Source organism: Hevea brasiliensis, chromosome 1 (assembly GCF_030052815.1).
Source record: "Hevea brasiliensis isolate MT/VB/25A 57/8 chromosome 1, ASM3005281v1, whole genome shotgun sequence".
Classification (NCBI taxonomy): Eukaryota; Viridiplantae; Streptophyta; class Magnoliopsida; order Malpighiales; family Euphorbiaceae; genus Hevea; species Hevea brasiliensis.
The window spans coordinates 86,744,900-86,770,907 of record NC_079493.1 but is presented as its reverse complement, the minus strand read 5'-3'; the positions used below and the strand labels follow the sequence as shown (position 1 = coordinate 86,770,907).

The 26,008-nt window shown below is 35.9% G+C and overlaps 1 non-coding gene across 1 annotated transcript; it reads right to left on the bottom strand.

Annotated features, from left to right (window-relative positions):
* Positions 1–2,854: 2,854 nt before the first annotated feature.
* Positions 2,855–2,961, bottom strand: LOC131169645 (small nucleolar RNA R71). Its single transcript, XR_009140536.1, has one exon. It is a non-coding gene; the product is annotated as a small nucleolar RNA R71 (small nucleolar RNA).
* Positions 2,962–26,008: the final 23,047 nt, after the last annotated feature.

Below are 26,008 nucleotides of genomic sequence, written 5' to 3'. Positions count from 1 at the left end.
GCCGGTCGTATGGCTGTATGGTAAAATTTTTCTTTCAACTTATTGAGAATCTTGCGATCATATAAAACTCTCGTGACACGTTTCCACTTCAATCATCCGGCTTTAATCCTATGACTAAGATCATCCTCACATCCCCCATATACTTGAAGGACTGAGCCGAGATATTTAAAGTGATTACTTTGGGATAGTATCACTCCATCCAAACTAACTCCTTCCCTATCACTAGTTTGGCCTTCACTGAACTTGCAATGCATGTATTTTGTCTTCGTTCTACTTCACTTAAAGCCCTTTAACTCTAGAGTACTTCTCCAAAGCTCTAGCTTTCTATTGACTCCTTCTCGCGTCTCATCTATCATAACAATATCATCCGCAAACATCATGCACTAAGGAATACTCTCTTGTATAAGTTTCGTCAATTCATCTAAAACTAGTGTAAAAAAATAAAAGCTTATAGTGTAACACCTCTATTTGGATAGCCTGGTATATTATACTATTCCGGTGACTGATGCATACATTTTGCATAGTCATTTAGGTTTAATTTCATAGCCATTTTATTTGATTATTAGTTACTTTTAGCTAATTTCGTTAGTTATTTAGTTAGTTTTTCATAATTGTCAATTTTGGATTAATTTGTAATTTTTACTTTGTTTTGTAGGAAAAATGGTGTTTTTGAAGGACTGAAGAGAAATTTTGCCATTGAGGAGTGACTTCTACAGCCAAAGATGTCAAAAACAAGTTTTCAAGCTGAAATATGCATTGACCAAATTGTGCATAACTTGCCGCATAAGCTATGCAGATCTGCATAAGGAGAAAAATCACTGTTCCAACACCTGCCGAATTGTGCATAAAGGGAGTGCATAGCTTATGCAGATTCACGCCCCCCTTAAGCAATCTCACAGAATTGTGCATAACCTATGTGCCAAGTCATGCAGTTTCGCATAAGTGAACCAGAACCAGTGAATCGCATAAGGGATCGTGATAACTTATGCAGTCCACTTATGCAGTCCCACAAAGGTTTCATTAATGAGCTGGCAGAAGATTCCCTAGAAAACTCCTCCTAAAACACACCATTTTAGGGCTCCATGTCAGAAAATTTCTATAAATAGCCTTATTTCCCATTTTAGAAAAAAAAGAGGAGAGCAGAAAAGGAAAGGAGGAGGAGAAAGAGGAGCAGCTGAAGAGTCACATTCACCTTCCACACCATTTCCAATCAGATTTGGAGATTTCTTTCTTTTCTTACATTTTCCCTACATTTCTAGTGTTTAGTTTCTTATTTCCTAGCTTAGATTAAAGCTTTATTTCCATACAAACTAAGGATATCTTGTAAACATTATGGGTAGTGAGTAGTTTTATTTTGATTCTGGAGTAAGGGTTGTAATATTTGAGATATTTTGTGGATTTTGATTGGGTAATCTATATTTTGTGGTCTTAATGAGTTTTATTCATTTCTTGTGTGCTTAATGACATGCTTAGTGTAGGATCCCATTAAGTAATGTTCTTAATCCATGGTTGAGGCACCGAAAGGAGAAGGCATTGTGATAGATAATCAATAAATTGGACTTAATTAACTTAGATCTAGAAATAGACTAAGGATTAAGAGGATTTACAGATTAATTAAAGAACTTAATGGGTCTTAATTAACTCTAACTCCACGAAAGTAGGATTAGATTGATTAAGGCACTCTTTGTCTCACTCGAAAGGGTATTCAAAGGATTTAAGAATTAATCTCCTTAAAACCCGTAAGTTCCACAAGATTGGATAACCAATTTGAAATCCCAAAATAGCTCGAATATGAAATCCCGAACTCTGGAATCGCCTTTTTATCATTGTTAATTTTTAATCGAATTTAATTGCTTGCCATTTTAAATATTGCCACATTTGAATTTCCTTGTTTTAATTTGATGCAAATTTAGTTAAATCATTACATAGTGGAATAGATTATTAATTTTGCACATATATATTTCATACTCCAATACCCATCAATTTATTACTTTGATTTCAAAAATAGTTCAATTTAGTCAACTTTTTATATCAAAAATTTAATCATTAACACAACTCCTCGTGGGAACGATATCTTTTCTATATTACTTGTATGACCCGTGCACTTGCGGTTGGGCCACAACAAGTTTTTGGCGCCGTTGCCGGAGAGTTGTTTGTTTAAGATTGAATTCTTGATTATTTTAGTTGTTTTTAGTTTTATCTTTGTTATCTTTTCATTTGTGTTTGTTTGTTCTTTTTCAGGTACTTTTAATCTTTTATGAGAAGAGCTAGAAGCACAAGTGACACATCCTTATTGTTCAATTCTGAATTTGAGAAATTTTGTAAAGCCAACAAGAAAGAAACCAGAAGAAGAAAAGAAGCATTGAGAGAAACTGAATTAGAAGCAAACATGGCTGATGAAAGAATGAGAATTGGTGGTAATGTTGGAAATGATCGAAACAATGAAAATGTAGCCCAAGGTGAAGAGGTTGTAAATGCTAATGTACCTAGGGGAAGTATGATGGATCATGCTTTTCCTCGTTTTGATGATTTGAGAGAAAGTATAGCAAGACTAAGAATTGATGCAAATAGTTACAAGATGGATTTTGGGGTTCTTCAAATGATTCAAAATTCCCAATTTCGGGGACATCCTTCTGAAAATCCACACACACATCTGAAAAAGTTTGCTATGATCTGTGACATGCAAAAACAACCTGGAGTATCTGATGATGCAGCAAGATTGAAGCTATTCCCATTCTCTTTGAAAGATAGAGCATTGGATTGGCTTGATTCTTTACCTCGCAACTCCATTACAAATTGGGAGCAACTCACTGATGCATTTCTTGCACAATATTTTCCACCTGGAAAAACTCAAGAATTGAGGAATCAAATGACAGCTTTTAGACTAAGAGAAGATGAAACTCTCTATGAGTCATGGATGAGATGGAAGGAATTAGAGAGACACTGCCCACATCATGCCATTCCAAAATGGATGATAAATCAGAATTTTTACACCAATGTCACTCCTGCAATTAGAGGGATTGTTGATGCTCAAATGGGAGGAGAGTTTATTATGAAGCATGAAGATGAAGCTTATGAGCTATTGGAGAAAATTGCAAAGAATACTCATCTTTGGAGTAGTCCAAGAGGACCAGCTCCAACTCAAAGGAGGCAAGTCACTGAATGTATGATCTTGATCCATTCAACATGATTAATGCAAAGTTTGATGCACTTACAAATGTCTTGGCTAAGAAGATGGAAGATTTGAGTATGTTGGTTAGTTCATCATCATCATCTGGAAGTTCACAACAAGTTGCTTATGCAGAGGGAACTACCAGCTGTGGAGTAGACTATGGAGAGCAAGCTGCATATGTTGGTAATTATGGAAACAAACAAATGGTGAATCCTTACTCTCAAACTTATAATTTAACTTGGAGGAATCATCCCAACTTTTCATGGGGAAATCAGCAAAGTCAAGTTCCAAATCAGAATTTTCAACCACAACAGCAACAAGGAATTCCATATCAGCAAAATAGGCAACCATTGCCTAATTTTCAGCAGAAAAATATGAATCCTCCACCAAAATAGCAAGAACAAAGTTCCACCACTGAAGCTTTACTACAACAGATTCTTGCTAACCAAACTAAGCATGATGAGGAGATGAGAGAGATGAAAGCAAGGCTAGAACAGATGCAAACACATAACAGAATGCTGGAAAATCAGATTGCACAACAAGCATCTTCCTCAGGTACCAAGTCTTTTAGAAAACTTCCAAGTCAACCAGAAAACCCAAGAGAGCAGTGTCAAGCTATTACTTTAAGAAGTGGGAAAGTTGTAAATAATGAGAAGAGTGAAAAAAATGAGAAAAGTGAAAATAGTGAGAGGAGAGAAAATGAGAAAGAAATTGATGAGAATGAAAAACAAGAGAGTGCAGAAAAATGTAAAGAGAAAATTGAGGAGAAGGAAGAAAAGTATATACCTCCAGAGCCCTACAATCCACAACTTCCCTTTCCACAGAGATTTCAAAAAGCCAAGCTTGATAAGCAATTTGGAAAGTTCTTAGAGGTTTTGAAGAAGCTTTACATAAATGTGCCTTTTGTTGATGCTCTTTCACAAATGCCCTCTTATGCAAAATTCTTGAAAGAAATTCTCTCAAACAAGAGGAGAATTGAAGACCATGAAACTATAGCCTTAACTGAGGAATGTAGTGCTATCCTCCAAAGGAAACTTCTTCCAAAGCTCAAGGATCCAGGGAGTTTTTCAATTCCATGCCACATTGGGGAATCATGTTCTACAAAAGCTTTATGTGATTTAGGGGCTAGTGTTAGCCTTATGCCCCTTTCCTTTTATGAGAAGCTCAATATGGGAGATCTTAAGCCGACCCACATTTCTCTTCAGTTAGCTGACAGATCAATTAAGTATCCTGAAGGGATTTTGGAGAATGTGCCTCTGAAGGTTGGGAAGTTCTATATACCTGTTGACTTTGTCATCTTGGACATGGAAGAGGATTCTAATATTCCAATTATCTTGGGAAGACCCTTTCTGGCTATAGCAGGAGCATTGATTGATGTTAAGGGAGAAAAATTGACTCTTAGAGTTGGTGAAGATCAATTGGTTTTCAACATTAATAACACTATGAAGAAGCATCATTCTGAAGCTGATACTTGCTTGAGAATTGATATCATTGATGAGCTGGTTGAAGAACACTTCAGAAAGAGATACCCAGAAGATCCACTTGAAAATTGTTTGGTTCATGGAGGAGGCATAGACTATGACAACCCTCATGTGGCTGCATATGCTCAACATTTAGAGGGAAGTCCACCATTCATTTCTGCTCCAGTTTTTCAACTCACACAAAAGGAAAAAGTCGAATCTAAGCAACCATCATTCAAGGAAGAAGATGCACCTAAGGTAGAACTTAAGCAACTTCCTTCTCAGCTCAGGTATGAATTTCTTGGCACTAATAACACTTATCCAGTAATCGTAAATGCAAATTTGAGTACCTTAGAGGCTGATAAGTTGTTAAGAGTGTTGAGGCAATTTAGGAAAGTTTTAGGATATACCATAGATGACATTAAGGGAATAAGCCCACACTTTTGCATGCATAGAATTATTTTGGAAGAAAATTGTAAGCCATCTATTGAACATCAGAGGAGGTTGAGCCCAAATATGAAAGAAGTTGTTAAAAAGGAAATTTTGAAGTTGCTAGATGCAGGGATCATATATCCTATTTCAGACAGTACTTGGGTGAGCCCAGTACATGTTGTCCCAAAAAAGGGTGGAATGACAGTGGTCAAAAATGAAAATAATGAATTAATTCCCACCAGAACAGTGACTAGTTGGCGAATGTGCATAGATTACAGAAAATTAAATATAGCCACTAGAAAAGATCATTTTCCACTTCCCTTCATTGATCAAATGTTAGAAAGACTGGCTAGGCATTCTTATTTTTGCTATTTAGATGGATACTCAGGTTTTTTTCAAATCCCTATCCATCCAAATGATCAAGAGAAAACCACATTTACTTGTCCATATGGAACCTTTGCTTATAGGAGGATGCCATCTGGGTTGTGTAATGCACCAGCCACTTTTCAAAGGTGCATGATGGCAATCTTCTCAGATTTCATTGAAGACATATTGGAGGTTTTTATGGATGACTTTTCTGTTTATGGATCTTTATTTGACATATGCTTGGCTAACCTTTCTAAAGTTTTGCAGAGATGTGCAGATACTGACCTTGTGTTAAACTGGGAAAAGTGTCATTTCATGGTTCAGGAAGGGATAGTGCTTGGACATTTGGTATCTAACAGAGGAATAGAGGTTGATAAAGCCAAGGTTGAAGTGATAGAGAAGATGGCTCCTCCTACCAATGTCAAGGGAATTCGAAGTTTTCTAGGACATGCCGGGTTCTACAGACGCTTTATCAAGGATTTTTCTAAAATAGCTAAACCTTTGTCTAATTTGTTAAGTCATGACATACCATTTGTATTTGACCAAGAGTGTTTGGATGCCTTTTGCAGGTTGAAGCAAGCTCTTATCACTGCACCAATCATGCAACCACCTGATTGGAGCCTACCTTTTGAAATTATGTGTGATGCTAGCAACTATGCAATTGGAGCTGTTCTTGGTCAAAGAAAGGACAAAAAGGCTTATGCTATTTATTATGCTAGTAGAACACTGGATGAGGCTCAAACAAATTATGCAACAACTGAAAAGGAATTCTTAGCAATTGTCTTTGCATTGGAAAAGTTCAGACCTTACATTATTGACTCAAAGGTGGTTATATTTTCAGATCATGCAGCCATCAGGTATTTACTCCGTAAAAAGGAGGCTAAACCTAGGCTCATTAGGTGGATTCTGATGCTACAAGAGTTTGATTTGGAGATTAGAGATAAGAAGGGAGCTGAAAATGTAGTTGCAGATAATCTTAGTAGGCTAAAATTTGATGATGAAGAAATGGATGACATCCCTATTGATGAGTTTTTCTTGGATGAACAACTTTTCTCTCTTGTTGCTAAACTACCTTGGTATGCAGACTTTGTGAATTATCTATCTTGTGGAGTTTTACCTCTAGGAATGACATGGCAACAAAAGAAAAAGTTTTTGCATGAGGTAAAATTTTATAGATGGGATGATCCTTTACTCTTTAGGAGATGCTGTGATGGTCTAATTAGAAGATGTATTCCTGATGAGGAGACACAGAGTATTATGCATCATTGCCATGCTTCTGATTATGGAGGACATTTTGGAATCTCTAAAACAGCTAGTAAAATTTTGCAAGCTGGTTTCTTTTGGCCAAATCTTTTTAAGGATGTGAGGAAATTTGTGTTGGAATGTGATAAATGTCAAAGGAGTGGAAATTTGTCAAAAAGAGATCAAATGCCCCTAAATGGTATTCTTGAAGTAGAATTATTTGATGTTTGGGGAATAGATTTTATGGGGCCATTTCCTCCTTCATATGGTAATAGATACATCCTAGTTGGGGTTGACTATGTGTCAAAGTGGGTTGAAGCTATTGCAACTCCAACTAATGATGCTAGAGTGGTAGTGAAATTCTTGAAGAAATTTGTCTTGAGTAGATTCGGAGCTCCTAGGGCTGTAATTAGTGATGGGGGTTTCCATTTTTGTAATAAGCAATTTGAGAGCTTAATGAGGAAGTATGGTGTAGTGCACAAGATAGCTACCCCATACCATCCTCAAACTTCAGGACAAGTTGAAATTTCTAACAGAGAACTCAAGCATATATTGGAGAAAACAGTGAACAATTCTCGGAAAGATTGGTCTATCAAACTAGATGATGCTTTATGGGCATATAGGACTGCTTACAAAACCCCTATAGGAACTACTCCCTTTAGGTTGGTGTATGGTAAGTCTTGTCATTTACCTGTGGAGTTAGAACATAGAGCATATTAGGCCATTCAGACCTTGAATTTTGATCTCAAGCAAGCTGGTGAGAAAAGGTTATTGCAACTTAATGAGCTTGAGGAATTGAGGATGGATGCTTATGAAAGTGCCCGTATTTATAAAAAAAGAACTAAAGTTTGGCATGATAAGCATCTTAGAAAAAAAGAATTTAAAGAAGGTGATTCAGTTTTGTTGTTCAACTCAAGATTGAAATTGTTCCCTGGAAAACTTAAGTCAAGGTGGACTGGTCCATATAGAGTTTCTAAGGTTTTCCCTTAAGGAGCAATTGAAATTTGGAGTGAAAAATCTGGGAATTTTAAGGTCAATGGGCATAGATTGAAACATTACATAACTGGAGACCCAATAAAGGGAGCAAGCTGTTAGAAGCTCTCCAATCCCTCACCTCTTTTCACTGAAATGCATGAAAAGTCCAGCTAAGGACTATAAATTAACCCTCTTGGGAGGCATCCCAAGTCCTTTTATTTTGCTTTTGCTGATTTACTTTTATTTTCATTGCTTTTATTTTTATCTTAAATCTCCCCAAATTCAATTTTTGACATTGTTGAATCTTGTCCCTTGTAGATGTATTTCAATGGAGGAAGGTTGGTGAACTGCTAGGGAGTGATTCTTAACCTGAAAATTTTGTCCTTAAACTCTCCCAAAATTTGATTGGTTTTTACTGCATAACCTGTGCAGGTCTGCTACCTGGTTTATGCAGAGAGAAAAAAATGAAATTCTGCAGTAAAGGAGGGGTCTACAGCAGATGACTTATGTTTTTGGTGAGGTTGGGTGTGTAACTTTTAAGTATTTGTGTTTTCAATGTTAATATAGTGGTAAGTGGGTCATCTTTGTAGTTTTGAGCTTATTTGGGTTGTGGGATTCAAGGTGGACATATTGCATTTTCTTAGCATAACTTGGAGAGTTCATTTCTCATTTGTGGAAAAATACAACTTTATGCAGATTTTATTGATTTTTATGTGTTAAATGTTGATTTGCAGAATTTGAGTCAAAATGGCATGGTTCACAAAGGCTTTTATGCAGGATTCATTTTTACAAGCTTGTGTGATGCAATTTTGATGGACTTTGTATATATTGATGTGTTTTCGGTGAAAATTTCCTATGGTTATTGCTTCATGGAATTATATTTCTTCATTCTAGGGTATTTTTCACACTTGCAAATCATTTTCAATTGTTCTCTCAATCTTGTTGGATTGTGCATAAGCAACTGCATAGCTTATGCAATCCTGCATAACCATAATTCTTGCCATTTTCATCTCTGTTGCAAACTGCATAAGGAGAGTGCATAGCTTATGCAATTCTGCATAGCCACATTTTTGTCAAATTTCATATCTGCCGAAACTTGCATAAGCAGGGTGCATAACTTATGCACTTCTGCATGACTTCAAATCCTGCATTTTCTCTCTCTGCCGAAATCTGCATAAGGAGAGCGCATAGCTTATGCACTTCCGCATGACCAAAAACTCTGAATTCCAAAACTTGCCGAGAGGTGCATAAGCAAAGTGCATAACTTATGCACTTCTGCATGACCGAACCCTTCAAAATTCAAAACTTGCCGAGAGGTGCATAAGCAGAGTGCATGACTTATGCACTTCTACATAACCACCAACTCTGAATATCAAAATCTGCCGAGAGGTGCATAAGCAGAGTGCATAGCTTATGCACAACTGCATGACCACAAATTCTGAAAACCAAAACCTGCCGAGAGGTGCATAAGCAGAGTGCATGACTTATGCACTTCCGCATGACCACTCTCCCTGAATTCCAGAACTTGTCGAGACCTGCATAAGAGGAGTGCATGACTTATGCACTTCTGCATGACCATTTTCCCTGAAAATTAAAACCTGCTGAGAGGTGCATAAGCAGAGTGCATAACTTATGCACTTCCGCATGACCAAACTTCCAAAAGACCAAAACATGCCGAGAGGTGCATAAGCGGAGTGCATAACTTATGCACTTCTGCATGACCAACAACTCTGAATTCCAAAACATGCCGACAGGTGCATAAGAGGAGTGCATGACTTATGCCTTCCGCATGACCACACTCTCCAAAAATCAAAACTCACCGAAAACTGCATAAGAGAGTGCATAAGTTATGCACACCCATTTTTCCCCTTATGCAGTTTTACACAATCACATCCAAAATTTTCTTCGGCACCCTTTTTCCCACCTCTACCTCCCGTCTTTTCTGTTCACGACCGTCCGTTCACTTCCATTTATTTCGGCATTATCTCTTTCCCTCCTTCTCCACGCCTATTTCCGCCACCTTAACCCTAATTTCTCTCTGCATCTTTCTTTTTTTTTTTTTCCTTCCACTCCTCCATTTTCACCATCGGCAACCCAATGGAATCGCCTCCCCATTCCCCTCCAACCTCCCCTCTCCAAGTTTTGCCATTGTCCATGCGACCTCCTAACCCCGATTCCCCTCCACAAGAAACACCTCCACCACCTCCCACAGCCACTTACAAGTGGAAAATTAGGTTGAAATCTACGAGACCCATTGCTTCTGCACCACCTCTCTCAAAGCGTAAAGAACCACCCACCACCCCAATGTCAGAACCTCCACCCAAAAACCCAAAAACTTCAGCCTCCACACAAGCCAAATCACTCTCTTCCAGCAAAAAGCAAATGTCAGCAACCTCACAGGTCTCAAAACTACCTTGGTCCCTTCATGATGCTACTCACAAGGCAACCTTTAAGAGACTTAAGGAAAGGAGGGTGCAACCAACTAGGTATATTTCTGCAGACTCCCTCCAATCACTTGGTTTATTTGACAATGTGGTTGCCTATCTTGATGGTATGGATTGGATGGAATTTGTGCACAAGCAAGAAATTATTTATCCAGCTTTAGTTTTGGAATTTATTTCCTCATTCTCTGCCACCCTGAAATTGCATAATGTAGATTTTAAGCCAAATATGAAATTTAGATGTTTGGGGCAAAATAGAGAGTTATCATTGGATCAATTTCATAGCATTCTTGGTTTTGCAATTGATGGGCTATTTAGAGTGCCATATACAGGGGTAGAGGTAGCAAACAAGGGTATTTGGAATGCTGCTCAATTTTGGAGAATTATCACAAACCAACCTCAGACTTTTTCTGCTGGTAGATCAAAAACCTCTCAAATACTAGACCCTGCACTTAGGTTTATTCATAGGCTGATTGCTAGCACTATCTTAGGCAGAGGGACTAGTTCTGGTGCTGTGCGGAAATCTGAATTATTCATGTTATGGTGTGCTTTTCACAAGGTTAAGGTTTCTCCTGGTTACTTCTTTTGTGAGCATGTGTTGCATATTGCCACTAAATCCATAGGTGACATTATCTTGGGTGGGCTCATAACTGTCATAGCCAAGCATTTTGGTTTTAATCCTGAAGAGCATCCAATACCAGCACTTGTAGACACCATATATTTTGATGCTACACACCTATCCAAAACAGGATTCAACCTGCCACATTCTGACATTGCACAACCAAAGAATGAATCAACCCATTGCACAACCAGAAGCCCAACCTGTCCCATCACCCCACAAAGACTTCATCAACCTATCCCACCCCCTCAATCTGCACAGGACACCCCAGCAGCTTCTGCACAGCCCACACCTCCTACAGCTGAAGCCTCCTCATCCACAACCCCTCCTGCATTCAACACTAAAGCCTTATTCACCTATCTTGAAAGGCTTAGTGATGATATATACTTTATGGATAGGAAGCTTGACACTGGTCTTGATACCCTCAAGGATCGTCATGATCACCTATTTGACCTTGTCATGGAAACCAGAGATAAGCAGAAAGAATTGAAGGAGATGATGAAGCAGCTCATGATCTTTCTGGGAATGCCACCTCCACCTCCATCACCTCCTCCAGCACCATCATTTCGACAGTAGCCAGATGCAACCAGCCCCTTAGCAACATCAATGGACAAGGGCAAAACAATAGAACTAGATTAGTTTCTGTTTTACTTTTGTTCAAATTTGTAGGACTTTTTCTTTGTAAATATGTTCAAACAATTGTAGTTTGTTTTGAATTATGTTTGTTTGTTTTGAATTAGTTTGTTTTGAATTCTGTTTTTCTTGAAGTTTTATTGGATAGCTATTACATTAGTTTTCTTTGATTTTCATTGCACTTATTGCCCTTTTGTGTATATTTGTCCATACTCTGTATATATTTGCATGCTTCTACTGCTGGTTGTACATTTTCCCTTGCTCATCATCATGCAGCAGCTTTTGAATATACTGCACAGGCTATGAATACCCTTATGCAAATATTTTGCATAGCCTGTGCAGTCCCTTATGCCACTCATGCAGAACTGCATAGGCTGTGAATCCCCTCATGCAAATGTTCTGCATAGCCTGTGCAGTCCTTATTGCCACTCATGCAGAACCGCACGGCTTATGCACCCTACTTATGCACCTGTTCTGGACAGCACTTTACTCTGCATAACCTGTGCAGCTTCTTATGCATCCCCATTATATCTTGAATTCTCATCTGCTCTATACCAGGTAACTCCTTCTTTTTGCTCTTAAATCTCACAATTCCTGGTAACTTTGAGTTTTTATAATACACTGCTTGAGACATTGAGGACAATGTCTAATTTTGAGTTTGGGGGTGCACATTTTGATTTTTGCTTCATTTTGAGTATAAGAGCATCTCATCCCATTCCATTTACATATACTGTAAATATTTTACATACATATACATAACACATTTACACACACATTATACATCACTTAGAAATTGTACACATTGCACACAAATACACAAATAGACTTCCTCCATTTAGTTAATGCATTACTCATTTTTAGGAATCATGCATCATGCATCATGCATTAAAATTTTTTGCCAAATCCCTTGAGTATTGAAAAGTTGCCTATGAGAGTGATTTGACTTACCTTTAGTTGGGTTTGTGGATTGAAAGTTTCCTAAGAGGTGCAAGGTTTTGAAGTGTTTATCCCTTGCCTATATCTTCTTAGCCAAAAAGCCACCCAACTAGTCATTTGGAGATGGAAGTGTTTAGAGGGAGTTATTGGATATATGGTAGTCAAATGATGTCTCACCAATCCTAGAACAAATTTTCTAAACCTTTCAAGGCGAAATACCAGCTTGTACTTGAAAAGAGAGATGATTAGGCATTCTTTGATTTAAACCTTCTCATTTTAAACCTTTGGCCCTTTTCCTAATCAAAATTGACCCTTGTAAACCCTTTTAAGCCTTTTTATCCCTAATTTTTCTTGAAATCCTTATTGTTACCTAGCCAATGAACCAAACACTCCAACCCTTTTCATGAGAATAATTATTATTAACATTAGGTACATATTAAAAAAAAAAGAAAAGAAAAGAAAAAAATATACAATAAAAGGGAGAAGAAATGCTTGTCACCTTGTAAAAGTGCTAGTATATGTGCTTCTCACCATTGTCATTCAAAATGAAAGAAATCCACCCAAAGTATTAAAAGAAATGAGTTTGGGGGTGGCATTTTTAGGGACAATCATCAAAAGAAAAATGCAAGATACAAGTTTAAAGTATCAAAATGTCCCTCCATTTTTATGTGTTTTGTAAACTATGCTAGCACTTGACAATCCTCATTGTGTATTTCTCTCCCCCATATAAATATATAAAAATAAAAAAATATAATAAAATAAGAAGTGTACCCTATGTTTCAAAATTGAAAATATTCTCATGCTTTGAATCCTTTTTACCCATTTTTCTTCTTAGCCTCATTTTGAACCCCATAGCCCCATTACATCCCTAAAAAGAACTTTGATCTCTTGATAGTACTTGCTACATTAGTGGAGATAGGAGTAGGGAATTTGCCTATGGGATTGGAAAATTATCCATTCATTCATTTAATCCCATCATTTCATATAGAGACACTTTGCCTATTGATTGTCCTAGAATTCCTTTTGAGCATGACTTTCTCTTTTGATTGGTTGGTTTGGGGATTTTGAATGATAATTGACTTGATGGCTAAGCGGTGAAAGCTTGGATAAGCATTAGATTCTTTGCATTTTGAAGGATGGGTATATGGATTGTTGGTATGGCTAAAGGGTGTGTTAAGTTACTTTAATAGGTGATTTTCATAGCTCTTTGGATAAGGCACCCCTAAAATTTTGCATCACATTTTAAAGTTTGCTTTAGGACAAGCAAAAGCTTGAGTTTGGGGGTATTTGATGCATACATTTTGCATTGTCATTTAGGTTTAATTTCATAGCCATTTTATTTGATTATTAGTTACTTTTAGCTAATTTCGTTAGTTATTTAGTTAGTTTTTCATAATTGTCAATTTTGGATTAATTTGTAATTTTTACTTTGTTTTGTAGGAAAAATGGTGTTTTTGAAGGACTGAAGAGAAATTTTGCCATTGAGGAGTGACTTCTTCAACCAAAGATGTCAAAAACAAGTTTTCAAGCTGAAATATGCATTGACCAAATTGTGCATAACTTGCCGCATAAGCTATGCAGATCTGCATAAGGAGAAAAATCACTGTTCCAACACCTGCCGAATTGTGCATAAGGGGAATGCATAGCTTATGCAGATTCACGCCCCCCTTATGCAATCTCATGGAATTGTGCATAACCTATGCGCCAAGTCATGCAGTTTCGCATAAGTGAACCAGAACCAGCCGAAAACTACATAAGGGACTGCATAACTTATGCAATCCACTTATGCAGTCCCACAAAGGTTTCATTAATGAGCTGGCAGAAGATTCCCTCAGAAAACTCCTCCTAAAACACACCATTTTAGGGCTCCATGTCAGAAAATTTCTATAAATAGCCTTATTTCCCATTTTAGAAAAAAAAGAGGAGAGCAAAAAAGGAAAGGAGGAGGAGAAAGAGGAGCAGCTGAAGAGTCACATTCACCTTCCACGCCATTTCCAATCAGATTTGGAGATTTCTTTCTTTTTTTACTTTTTTCCTACATTTCTAGTGTTTAGTTTCTTGTTTCCTAGCTTAGATTAAAGCTTTATTTCCATACAAACTAAGGATATCTTGTAAACATTATGGGTAGTGAGTAGTTTTATTTTGATTCTGGAGTAAGGGTTGTAATATTTGAGATATTTTGTGGATTTTGATTGGGTAATCTATATTTTGTGGTCTTAATGAGTTTTATTCATTTCTTGTGTGCTTAATGACATGCTTAGTGTAGGATCCCATTAAGTAATGTTCTTAATCCATGGTTAAGGCATTGAAAGGAGAAGGCCTTGTGATAGATAATCAAGAAATTGGACTTAATTAACTTAGATCTAGAAATAGACTAAGGATTAAGAGGATTTACAGATTAATTAAAGAACTTAATGGGTCTTAATTAACTCTAACTCCACGAAAGTAGGATTAGATTGATTAAGGCACTCTTTGTCTCACTCGAAAGGATATTCAAAGGATTTAAGAATTAATCTTCTTAAAACCCGTAAGTTCTACAAGATTGGATAACCAATTTGAAATCCCAAAATAGCTCGAATATGAAATCCTGAACTCCGAAATCGCCTTTTTATCATTGTTAATTTTTAATCGAATTTAATTGCTTGCCATTTTAAATATTGCCGCATTTGAATTTCCTTGTTTTAATTTGATGCAAATTTAGTTAAATCATTACATAGTTGAATAGATTATTAATTTTGCACATATAGATTTCATTCTCCAATACCCATCAATTTATTACTTTGATTTCAAAAATAGTTCAATTTAGTCAACTTTTTATATCAAAAATTCAATCATCAACACAACTCCTCATGGGAACGATATCTTTTCTATATTACCTGTACGACCCGTGCACTTGCGGTTGGGCCACATCAGTGACCAGTGTCGATCTGGACAATTAAGAGGATTAGAACTATGTTTAATATATATAGAAAAGCCCTAATCGAAAATAAATAGTTATTACCAGATGAAAAAGTAAAAATAAGAAAAATAGAACATAAAATGTTAAATAAGCTGGGAGTCACAGTGATGGGTGACCTTCCCTAAAAGTGATTGCGAGGCCAGTCTTAAATCGAATTTTGAACCGAAAAATGTGACGCCGCGGTCCTTAGGACTATTGCGAATATAGTGGAAAAGAGAAAATCACAGAAAAGAATTTTTAAGCAGGTCAAATAATAAGGTCAGGGATTCGGAAGAAATATCGAATAACTTGCAAACCGGATCAGACCGGCAATGGGCAATTTAGTCAATTCACCCCTAGAGGTGATTCCTGGCCTAACTGTCCAATAAAAAGTGAGAAATTCAAATTGTGAAATATATAATTAAATTGAAGAAGTGAGGAAAAAGAAAGGAAAAAGAAAAGAAAATGAAAATAATAAAATGATATCATCATGCATGACATAATGCATGACCTAATAAAACTATAATTTTAAATTTGAAAATTTTGGATAATTACTTATAAAGTAACCAATTAAAATTAAAAAGAGAAATTTTTGTCATCTTCCATTTCACTTTGCCGTCCCTTCTTCATCCTCACTACTCTGTCTCATTTTTCTTTTCCTTTCTTCCATTAAAGCTCTCTTTGAGCTTTTGAAACCCTAAAACTAACCCAAAATTGTTTTAATTTCTCCACCAAAAACTCTTAAGTAGACCTAGAAAAGAAGATTGAAGAAGGAATTGGGAAGGAAAGTGGAGAGATTTGAAGATTTAGATTCAAAGTAAAGGTTAGTGATTTTCCTTCAAATTCTTTCTATTTTATGAGTTAGATGCATGAAATAAATTGAAATTGATGAAATTATGTAAAGAAACTTGGAAATTTATTCATGTATGGACTTATGGGAAATTTGGCAGCCATGGGAATAGTGGGGTTTATGGTGTTTTAGTAGAATTAAATGTGTAAGTATGCTTGAATGAGTGTGTAGAAGATGATTGTGCACTTTGAATGCATTAGATTTGAACACTATGTAATTAGGGTTTTGAATATATGAAAAATTAGAGAAAAAGTTGAGAATTGGTCAATTTATGTAAATGACCTTATTTGAGTTGAGAAATGGTCAATTGTGACTATATGTGGTGTGTGTGAATTGTTAGAAATAAGTTTCAATTCGGATTGGTTAGGGTTAATATGTAGGCAGCTTGACCTGGGTTTCTTTCAAGGATCAAAACTGAAAATTTACCAACCTAATTGGTGTGAGGCCAATTGGGAATGAAACTAGACACAAAATGGGCCATTGTTCATTTGGGAATCATGCCCAGAAAGTGATAATAACTTTGTGAGCAATTAGACCAAATTCGGAATTGGGCACACTGCCCTATACAAAAATGACCAAATGAACAGTAATTACGTAAATGACCATAACTTGGTCTAAGAAGGTCCAAATGACCTGAATTTTATACCGATAGAAAGCTAAGACATAGCCCTACAACTTTTATGAAGAAAATAAATCCAAATTTTGACCATAACCTATTTGAAAAATCACCTACAGTCAACCCACAAAAATTGCCAAAATCCAGAATTTGCCCAGAATTCTAGGTAACACCAAATCCTGCCAGCCCCATTCAAATTGTCATATATTGGGCTAAAAAACTCCAAATGGAGTGATTCAAAAAGGGAATTAAAGTTAAGACAATAAGGAATAACTTCTGTGAAGAAAACTTAATCAAATTCTAATAGAAACATGACCAATGGAACAGTACAAAACGGGACACCAAATCTGAAAAATTTAAAATTGTGTCTAGAAAACCTAAAAATCTAAGGAGCAACTAAAACCAACAAAATTAGTAATCAAAATGTAGTATGTGAGTGAAATTGAAATCCCTATACCTATTAAGCATAAGAAAGTTAACAAATTGACTTGAATAGTATCATGAATAGTAACCCCAAAATGAAAATTTCCAAGAGCGTTAGTTTAAGCATATTGGGGCTAGAATTAAGTATATATGAATTAATTATTATATTTAATGTGAGATAAGATACTGAAACACTATAAATTACATGTTTCAGCTGAAAAAGACCTGGAAAATGATAGGACAAACTGAGTCAAGGCCTAGAGGCGACTCACATCAGGTTTGTGCATAAATATTTTTAAATTATAGTTTTCACAATGAAAATTAATTTGTTATATATTGTGAATGTGTTTTATTCATTATAAATTTCAAGAATGTTGTGTTGCCTACTTTGTAAATGAAAATTTGAAATGGAAATTGATTAATGTTTTGCATGAAATGTTGAATAATATGATTTTGAAATTATTTTTTATTCACACTTGGCATGGTAGTCCCTTACTATGTTCCTCCTCCACTTGTGGGGTTGAGTTTGATATTTGATCACTTTCTTCCCTCTCTGGCTTGCCAGTCTGAGGTGAGTTTGGATGAGTACTCATTAGCTAGCTAGCCACCTCCCTCATTGATTTCGATTAGTGGGATGAGTTTGCCTTGTCGTGGTGTACAACACGGCATGTTTGGAAATTTTGTGTCATGGCCTAAGTTGTGTTATTGATTGGCAACACTATGTTTATTAAATTGTTTGATTAAATTTGTGTTATATTAACTTTGAAAATTGTCAAATATTTAAATTGTGATTTGTTATAAATGTGATTTGAAAATTGAAAGGTGATTGTGAAATATTTAAACTGTGAATTGATAATAAATTTTTTATATTATGTATTTTGTATTTTATTATGCACCACTAAGTATTTTTATACTTAGCGATAGCTTCTTTTGCTGTCGCTGATAGGAGTAAGGAGAAAGCAGCAAAGTGAGCTGCTGTTGATAAGACTACACTAAGATTTTTGTATGGGTATTTGTTGATACCCTTGTAATTATTTTGATGTAAATAGTTTAGTGTCATATATATTAATGCAGACTGAGCAGTTGTACAATCAATGTGTAATAATATTATTTTTGAGATTTTATGTTTGTAAATTAAATTATGAATGTAAATTAAATATTTAAAATGCAATGTTCATGAATTTATGAAATATTTTGAGATGACAATTTTTGATTTGAAATTTGGATTTTGAATTGAATTATTGCTATTGATGTTGATTTGAGAATATATTGGCGGTTGGGGTTGAGAAATGAAATTATTGGGAGTATTTTCACTGGTTTTGAAGAACTGGTTTTTCCCAATTATAGACAGCACTCTGCCGAAACTTTTCCAAAATTTGCAGACAAATAAAAAAAAAATTTAACTAGCTTTTAAACTTCTATTAAATGTAAGAAAATACTCACCATTTCCAAAAAGTAAGAAAATGATTTTAAAATCCCTTGTAGGGTACTTGACGAGTTACCGGAAGGTGAAGTTCGATAGTTCATTAGGTATTCTACGGGATCATGTTATGCCTTACAAAGGGATAAGGTGTGACATATAGTTGATCCTTAGTGTAATCCAATTGAGATCGGAAAATCTCTTGTGTCCCCTCCCACTGTGCGCAAAATAGTAGTTGCTCCTTTATACATAACTTTCAACACTTGTATGTATCTAATAGATACCCTCTTTTGTTCTAACACATTCCATAAGACATCTCTTGGAACACTATCATAAGCCTTCTCCAAATCAATAAAAACCATGTGTAGATCTTTCTTCACATCTCTATCTTTCTCCATCAAGCTTCTAATGAGAAAGATCGCTTCCATAGTTGAACGACTGGGCATGGAGTCAAATTGATTGAGAGAGATAGAAGTATTATGACGTAGTTGATGCTCCACAACTCTCTCCCATAACTTCATAGTATGACTCATGAATTTAATTCTCCTATAGTTCGAGCAACTCTGTATGTCTCCCTTATTTTTAAAAATAGGTACTAAAATACTTCTCCTCCATTCATCAGGCATTTTCTTTGAGTTTAGAATCTTATTAAATAATTTAGTTAACCATGCCACTCTCATATCTCCCAAACACTTTTACACTTCAATTGGTATACCATTGGGTCCACAGGCTTTACCCACTTTCATTCTCTTAAGTGCTTCATTTACTTCTAAAAATCTAATCATTCTAGTATAATTCACATTCTTTTTTATTTTTCTATAGTCTATATTCACGCTATTACCATTTTTACTATTATTAAAGAGATCACTAAAATAATTTCTCCATTTTTCTTTAATGTCCTCATCTTTCACTAACACTTTTCCTTCTTTATCCTTAATGCACCTAACTTGATTGAGATCTTGACATTTCCTTTTTCTCCTCCTTGCTAATCTATAAATATCTTTCTCCCCTTCTTTAGTTCCAAGTTTCTCATATAACTTTTCAAAGGCTTGTGCTCTTACTTGACTAACTGCCTTTTTTGCCTTTTTCTTTGCTATCTTGTACTGTTCATATGCCTCATTATTATCACATTTAGGTAATTTCTCATACCATTCCCTTTTTCTCTTCACTGTATTTTGTACTTCCTCATTCCACCACCATCTCTCTTTTGAGGGTGGTCCATGTCCTTTAGACTCTCTAAGTACTTTTCTAGCTACTTCTCTAATCTTTGATGCCATTTGTATCCATATATCATTGGCCTCCATATCCAGCTTCCATGCTTCGGACTCGAGAAGCTCATTTTTGAACTTCACTTGCTTTACTCCTTTGAACTCCCACCACTTTGTTCGAGCTACACTATTTCTTCTGACCTTACTTGAATTGTTCCTAAACTTGACATCCAAGACCACTAATCGATGTTGACTTGTTAAAGCCTCTCCTAGAATGACCTTTTAATCCTTGCATAGAGCTCTATTTGTCTTCCTAGTTAAGAGGAAGTCGATTTAACTTCTATATTGCCCACTTTTGAAAGTCACTAAATGTGACTCTCTTTTCATAAAGTAGGTATTTGCTAGTATTAGGTCGTATGCCATAGCAAAATCCAGGATGCTTTTTCCCTCCTCATTTCGACTGCTAAAACCAAAACCTCCATGAACATTCTCATAACCTTGCCTATCACTTCCTACATGTCCATTCAAATCTCCACCAATGAAAATATTCTCTTCATTCGGTATGCTTTGCATTAAATCATCCATATATTCCCAAAACCTTTGTTTACTCTCACTATCTAGTCCTATTTGTGGGGCATAAGCACTAACTACATTTATTGTTTCTCCTTCTAGTACTAGCTTTACTAGTATAATTCTATCTCCTACCTTTTTCATAGCTATTACAGTGTCTTTCAATGTCCTGTCTATGATTATGCCCACTCCGTTCTTATTTCTCTCCTTTCCGGTAAACTACAGTTTGTACCATGAATTACCCACTTCCTTGCTTTTCTCTCCTACCCATTTAGTCTCTTGAATGCAAACAATATTCACGCTTCTCCTTTCCAAGGTATCCACAAGCTCTATTAATTTTTCTGTAAGTGATCCAACATTCCAAGTACCAACCCTGATCCTCCTCCTGTCCTGTTCCTTCCTAATTGGTCTCCTTCTATGATATCTTCTATTGTTTTCTATATCTATCTTGTGTTCTATTCCACTATTTGTTATACTATCTGTCCTATGGACTAACTTAACATCACACCCGGTCGTCAGCATAGCGCGTGCTTTCGGTGAACGCCCTACACCCTTGCATATTTCTCACTACACTCGAGCTCTGATAAAGTGCGTTGTAAGTAAATAACGCCCTAACGTTTATATCATTTGAATCTATATCATAAGGTGTGACGAAATTTTTACGCTGGTTGTCACCTTCCGCAACCCTCCTCCTTTATCCAGGCTTACGACCAGCTAAACGCAAACTACTTATGCGGAGTTAATAAGCTTTAAAAAACTATTTTAGTAAAAAAACTAAAAATAATTTCCATTACTTTATGAAAAATATTCAAATAAAAATTGCATAGCTCAAGATTTTTAAATTTTTTTATCATAAGAATTCTCAAATATTCACCTAATCATCATGCCAATCACTGAATTATTAGCGCAGCGATACTTTTATTATTATTTTTTTTAGGTTATTAAAAATTTAAAATGTACCATTTATTGGAAGAAATATAGCTCATCTTAATCATAAAAATAAAAGGAAAGTATGCATTATCACAAAAATATAGAAAACACACTTCAATACCATGCATTAAAACAACGGTGGTGATCAAAAGACAAGGAAATACCTTGTTTCAAAAACAACAAGGTAATCAAAATGATGTGAACCTTCAAGTAATTGGTAACTTGAAAATCCACATGCAAGAATTAAATGAACAATATGGAAAGCACCAAATCAAGATGTATGAATTTGAATCTTTGAACCAGAACAATAAGTTTGTTGTGTAATTCAAAGAAAATATCAGAAATGGGATTCTTGACCTAATTCATATGGAGAATGAATAAACCAAGAATATTATGCACATTAAACCTTGCAAGATAGAATCTCAGCAAGTTAATGAGCTTCACAAGAACAAAGGAAACAGCCAATTTACTCACTAGAGGAGCAGAAACAATCTCTCATTAATATTCAAGTGTGTCCTCCACTCTCTCATTACACTTGTATTTATAGCCTCTTGGCTTCAAAACTAAAGACAAAAATATCCCTACTTTAGTAACAGCTGTAAGGAGCTTTAAGTCCAAACAAAAATTAATCTATCAAAAGACTAAAAACTCCTTACAAAAAGTAAATTTAATGCAGCAGAAAATAAGGGCATTTAAGTCCAAAAGAGAAGTGGTTATAACAGATGGAATATTCCTTGAAAAAGGTGCCAGCAGATACATGTACATGGGTTGGATCTGGTGCATGCATGTCCATAGGTTATTCCATGTAATCTAATGCTCCATGTGACACCTGGTCACTTCTAAGCATAATTTTCACCAAATTTAATCCTTTACATTTTTCTTCATGCCATTCCAGCTTATAATCCTTGCTCTTTATGATTTCACAAATTAAATTCTGAAGTGATTTAGCTCTAGCTCTAGTAATTGGACCTTGGATGAAATCCTTTGTTGTGGATGTAGCTTGATTCTCATCATTCCCCTCCGCTTCAAAAGGATTCGTCCTCGAATCTATTCCTGCATCAACACAAGGAGATAAATCAGCAACATTGAAGGTGGCACTGACATTATACTCACCAGTGTTTATTTTGTAAGCGTTATCATTAATTTTGGTCAGCACTTGGAAAGGTCCATCACATCTTGGTTGTAATTTTGATTTCCTTCGAGAGGGAAACCTTTCTTTGCGCAAGTGAACCCATACCCAATCTCCAGGTTGAAATGTGACTTTCTTCTTTCCTTTGTTGGCTTGACTAGCATATTTTTCGTTGTTCTTTTCAATTTGAAGCTTGGCTTGTTCATGGATTTTCTTCACCAATTCTCGCTTTTTCCATCTAAACTAGCAAGCTCGTTCACAGTGCAAAGGTAAAAGATCCAAAGGAGTTGAAGGATTGAAACCATACACAATTTCAAATGGAGAATAGCCAAGAGAAGAATGCACATTTCTATTGTATGCAAATTCAACAAGTGGAATGCAATCTTCCCATGACTTCAAATTTTGCTTAACCACGACGCAAAAGAGTAGTTAGTGTCCTATTTACTACTTGGTTTGACCATCGGTTTGTGGGTGACAAGTGGTGGAAAATAACAACTTGGTGCCCAATTTTCCCACAAACCTTCCAAAAGTGACTAAGGAATTTAACATCCCTATCACTAACTAAACTCTTAGGTATGCCATGCAACCTAATAATATCTCTAAAAATAAATTTGCAACATTTGTAGCATCATCGCTTTATGGCATGGAATAAAATGTGCCATTTTTGAAAACACATCAACAACAACAAAAATTGAATCATGGCCTTGTTTAGACCTAGGTAATCCCAACACAAAATCCATAGACAAATGAACCCAAGGATCACTAGGGGTAGGCAAAGGTGTATACAAACCTTGTGGCAAAACTCTAGATTTAGCCTTAGCACACACAATGCACCTAGCACATACTCTTTCAACATCTCTTTTCATATTCAGCTTATAAAAATGTTCCTTCAATACATCTAAAGTTTTGGCAACACCAAAATGACCCATTAATCCACCAAAGATGAGACTCATTCACAAGTAATTCACGCATGGAACTCTTAGGCACACACAATCTATTTTCTCTAAATAAATATCCATCATGCCTATAAAACTTCTCAAAAGCATTCTTTTCACAAGCTGCATACACTCTAGCAAAGTCATCATCTTGACATATAATTCTTTCACATATTCAAATCCTAATAACTTTGCATCAAGAAGGGCAAGAAGGTTATACCTTCGAGATAAGGCATCAACCACCACATTTTCTTTCCCATGTTTGTATTGAATCACATATGGGAAGGTCTCAAGGAACTCAACCCATTTTGCATGGCGCCTACTCAACTTATTTTGCCCCTTGATATGCTTCAATGACTCATGATCTGTGTGGATGACAAATTGCTTTGGCCAAAGGTAATGTTGCCATGTTTCCAAGGCACGTACCAATGCATACAACTCCTTGTCATATGTAGAATAGTTTAAAGCTGCTCCATTAAGCTTCTCACTAAAGTATGCTATGGGTCTCTTTTCCGCATTAAAACGGCTCCAATACCTATTCCCGATCGTCACACTCAATCTCAAAAGTTTTAGAAAAATCGTAAAGCCAATACAGAGCGGAACATAACATCTCTTTAATTTTGTGAAAAGCATCATCTTGTTTCTGTTCCCAAACAAAATTAACATTCTTTTGAAAAGATCATTCAATGGTGCTGCAATGGTACTGAAATTCTTAATAAATCTTCTATAGAAACTAGCTAGTCCATGAAAACTACGTACTTGATGTCTTTGGAATGGGCCAGTCTCTAATAGCTCTAATTTTTTCATCATCAACTTCAACACCATTAGCACTAATGACAAATCCTAAAAAGACAACCTTTTCCATGCAAAATGAACATTTCTTCAAGTTAGCATATAATTTTTCCTTTCTTAACACATCGAATACAGCCCTTAAATGATGCATATGTTCATTCATGCCTCTACTGTAAACCAATATATCATCAAAATAAACAACAACAAATTTTCCAATAAAAGCACGCAACACATGATTCATCAATCTCATAAAGTGCTAGGAGCATTAGTTAGCCCAAAAGGCATCACTAAACACTCATATAGTACATTTTTTGTTTTAAATTCAGTCTTACATTCATCACCTACTTTCATGCGAATTTGATGATATCCGCTTTTCAAGTCAATTTTGGTAAAAACACAAGCACCAAAAAGTTCATCCAACATATCATCCAATCTAGGTATAGGATGGCGATACTTTACAGTGATTTTGTTGACCGCCCTACAATCCACACACATGCGCCATGTGCCATCTTTCTTTGGTACCAAAAGGACGGGTACAGCATAAGGGCTCATACTTTCTCTCACATATCCCTTAGCTAGCAATTCCTCAACTTGCCTTTGTAATTCTTTGGTTTCTTCAGGGTTACTTCTATAGGCTGGACGGTTGGGAATAATCGCCTGTGTACAAAATCAATCTGGTGCTCAATCCCTCGAATAGGTGGTAGTCCAACTGGCATCTCCTCAGGTAGTACATCCTCATATTCCTGCAAAAGGGAGACAACAACACTAGGCAAAACTGCTTGTAATTTAATATATATATATATATATATTAAAGTATTTTTCTGGAAACTCCCATAACGCTTTCCGTTCCAATGTGCAGTAAGAGAATAGTGCTTATCAGTTATCACTTTCAATCTCCAGAGATAAAATTCTTAAAAATATAAATAATTTCTCCTTTTAAAATCTCTTTGAATCAATTTGAGAGATAGCAAATTAGTCCATTTAATTTACAACGGGGTGATTTTAAATTATCAAATATTTTGATTGCTTATTGAATTGATGTACAGAAATAATTGATGCGGCCACAGGAATTTCCATGGGTATGGATATGTAAAACAAGAGAGAACATTGGGTGAATCAACTGATCACCAATTCGATGCTTAAGTTAGTATTGGGAGAGGGGAAGAAAACTGAATATAAGGTGAAGAGAATGGGTGTTTGTACTACAAGGGAAGAGCATGTGTACCAGATGATGGGAAATTAAAGACAAACATTCTGAAAGAGGCACACAACAATATTTATACTATGCACCTAGGAAGTACTAAAATGTACCATGATCTGAAGCCTCATTTCTGGTGGCCGGGTATGAAGAAGGATATAGTTGACTATGTAACTAGATACTTGACATGTCAGCAAGTCAAGGCAGTACATCAAGCTCCATCAGGTTTGTTACAGCCTATAAGCATACTTGAATGGAAATGGGAACGGGTCACCATAGATTTTGTTAGTGGTCTATCTCTCACCCAGAAGAAATATGATGCAATATGGGTGATAGTAGATAGATTGACCAAATCAGCACATATTCTGCCAGTCAGAAATGACTACTCACTTGAGAAGCTAGCAGAATTAAATATCAATGAGATAGTTAGACTATATAGAATCCCAATTTCCATTACATCTGATAGAGACCCGAGGTTCACATCTAGATTTTGGAAGAAGTTGCAAGAATCCTTGGGCACACAACTCCATTTTAGCATGGCTTTTCATCCTCAGACGGATGGACAGTCAGAACGGGTGATTCAGGTAAACTTTAAAACTCATTGAATTATTACAAATATTAAATTAAAATGATAGTAATAACATGAAGTATGTGATAGGTGCTTGAGGATATGCTAAGGAGTTGTGTCATTGATTTTGAGGAAAATTGGGATAGATATCTCCC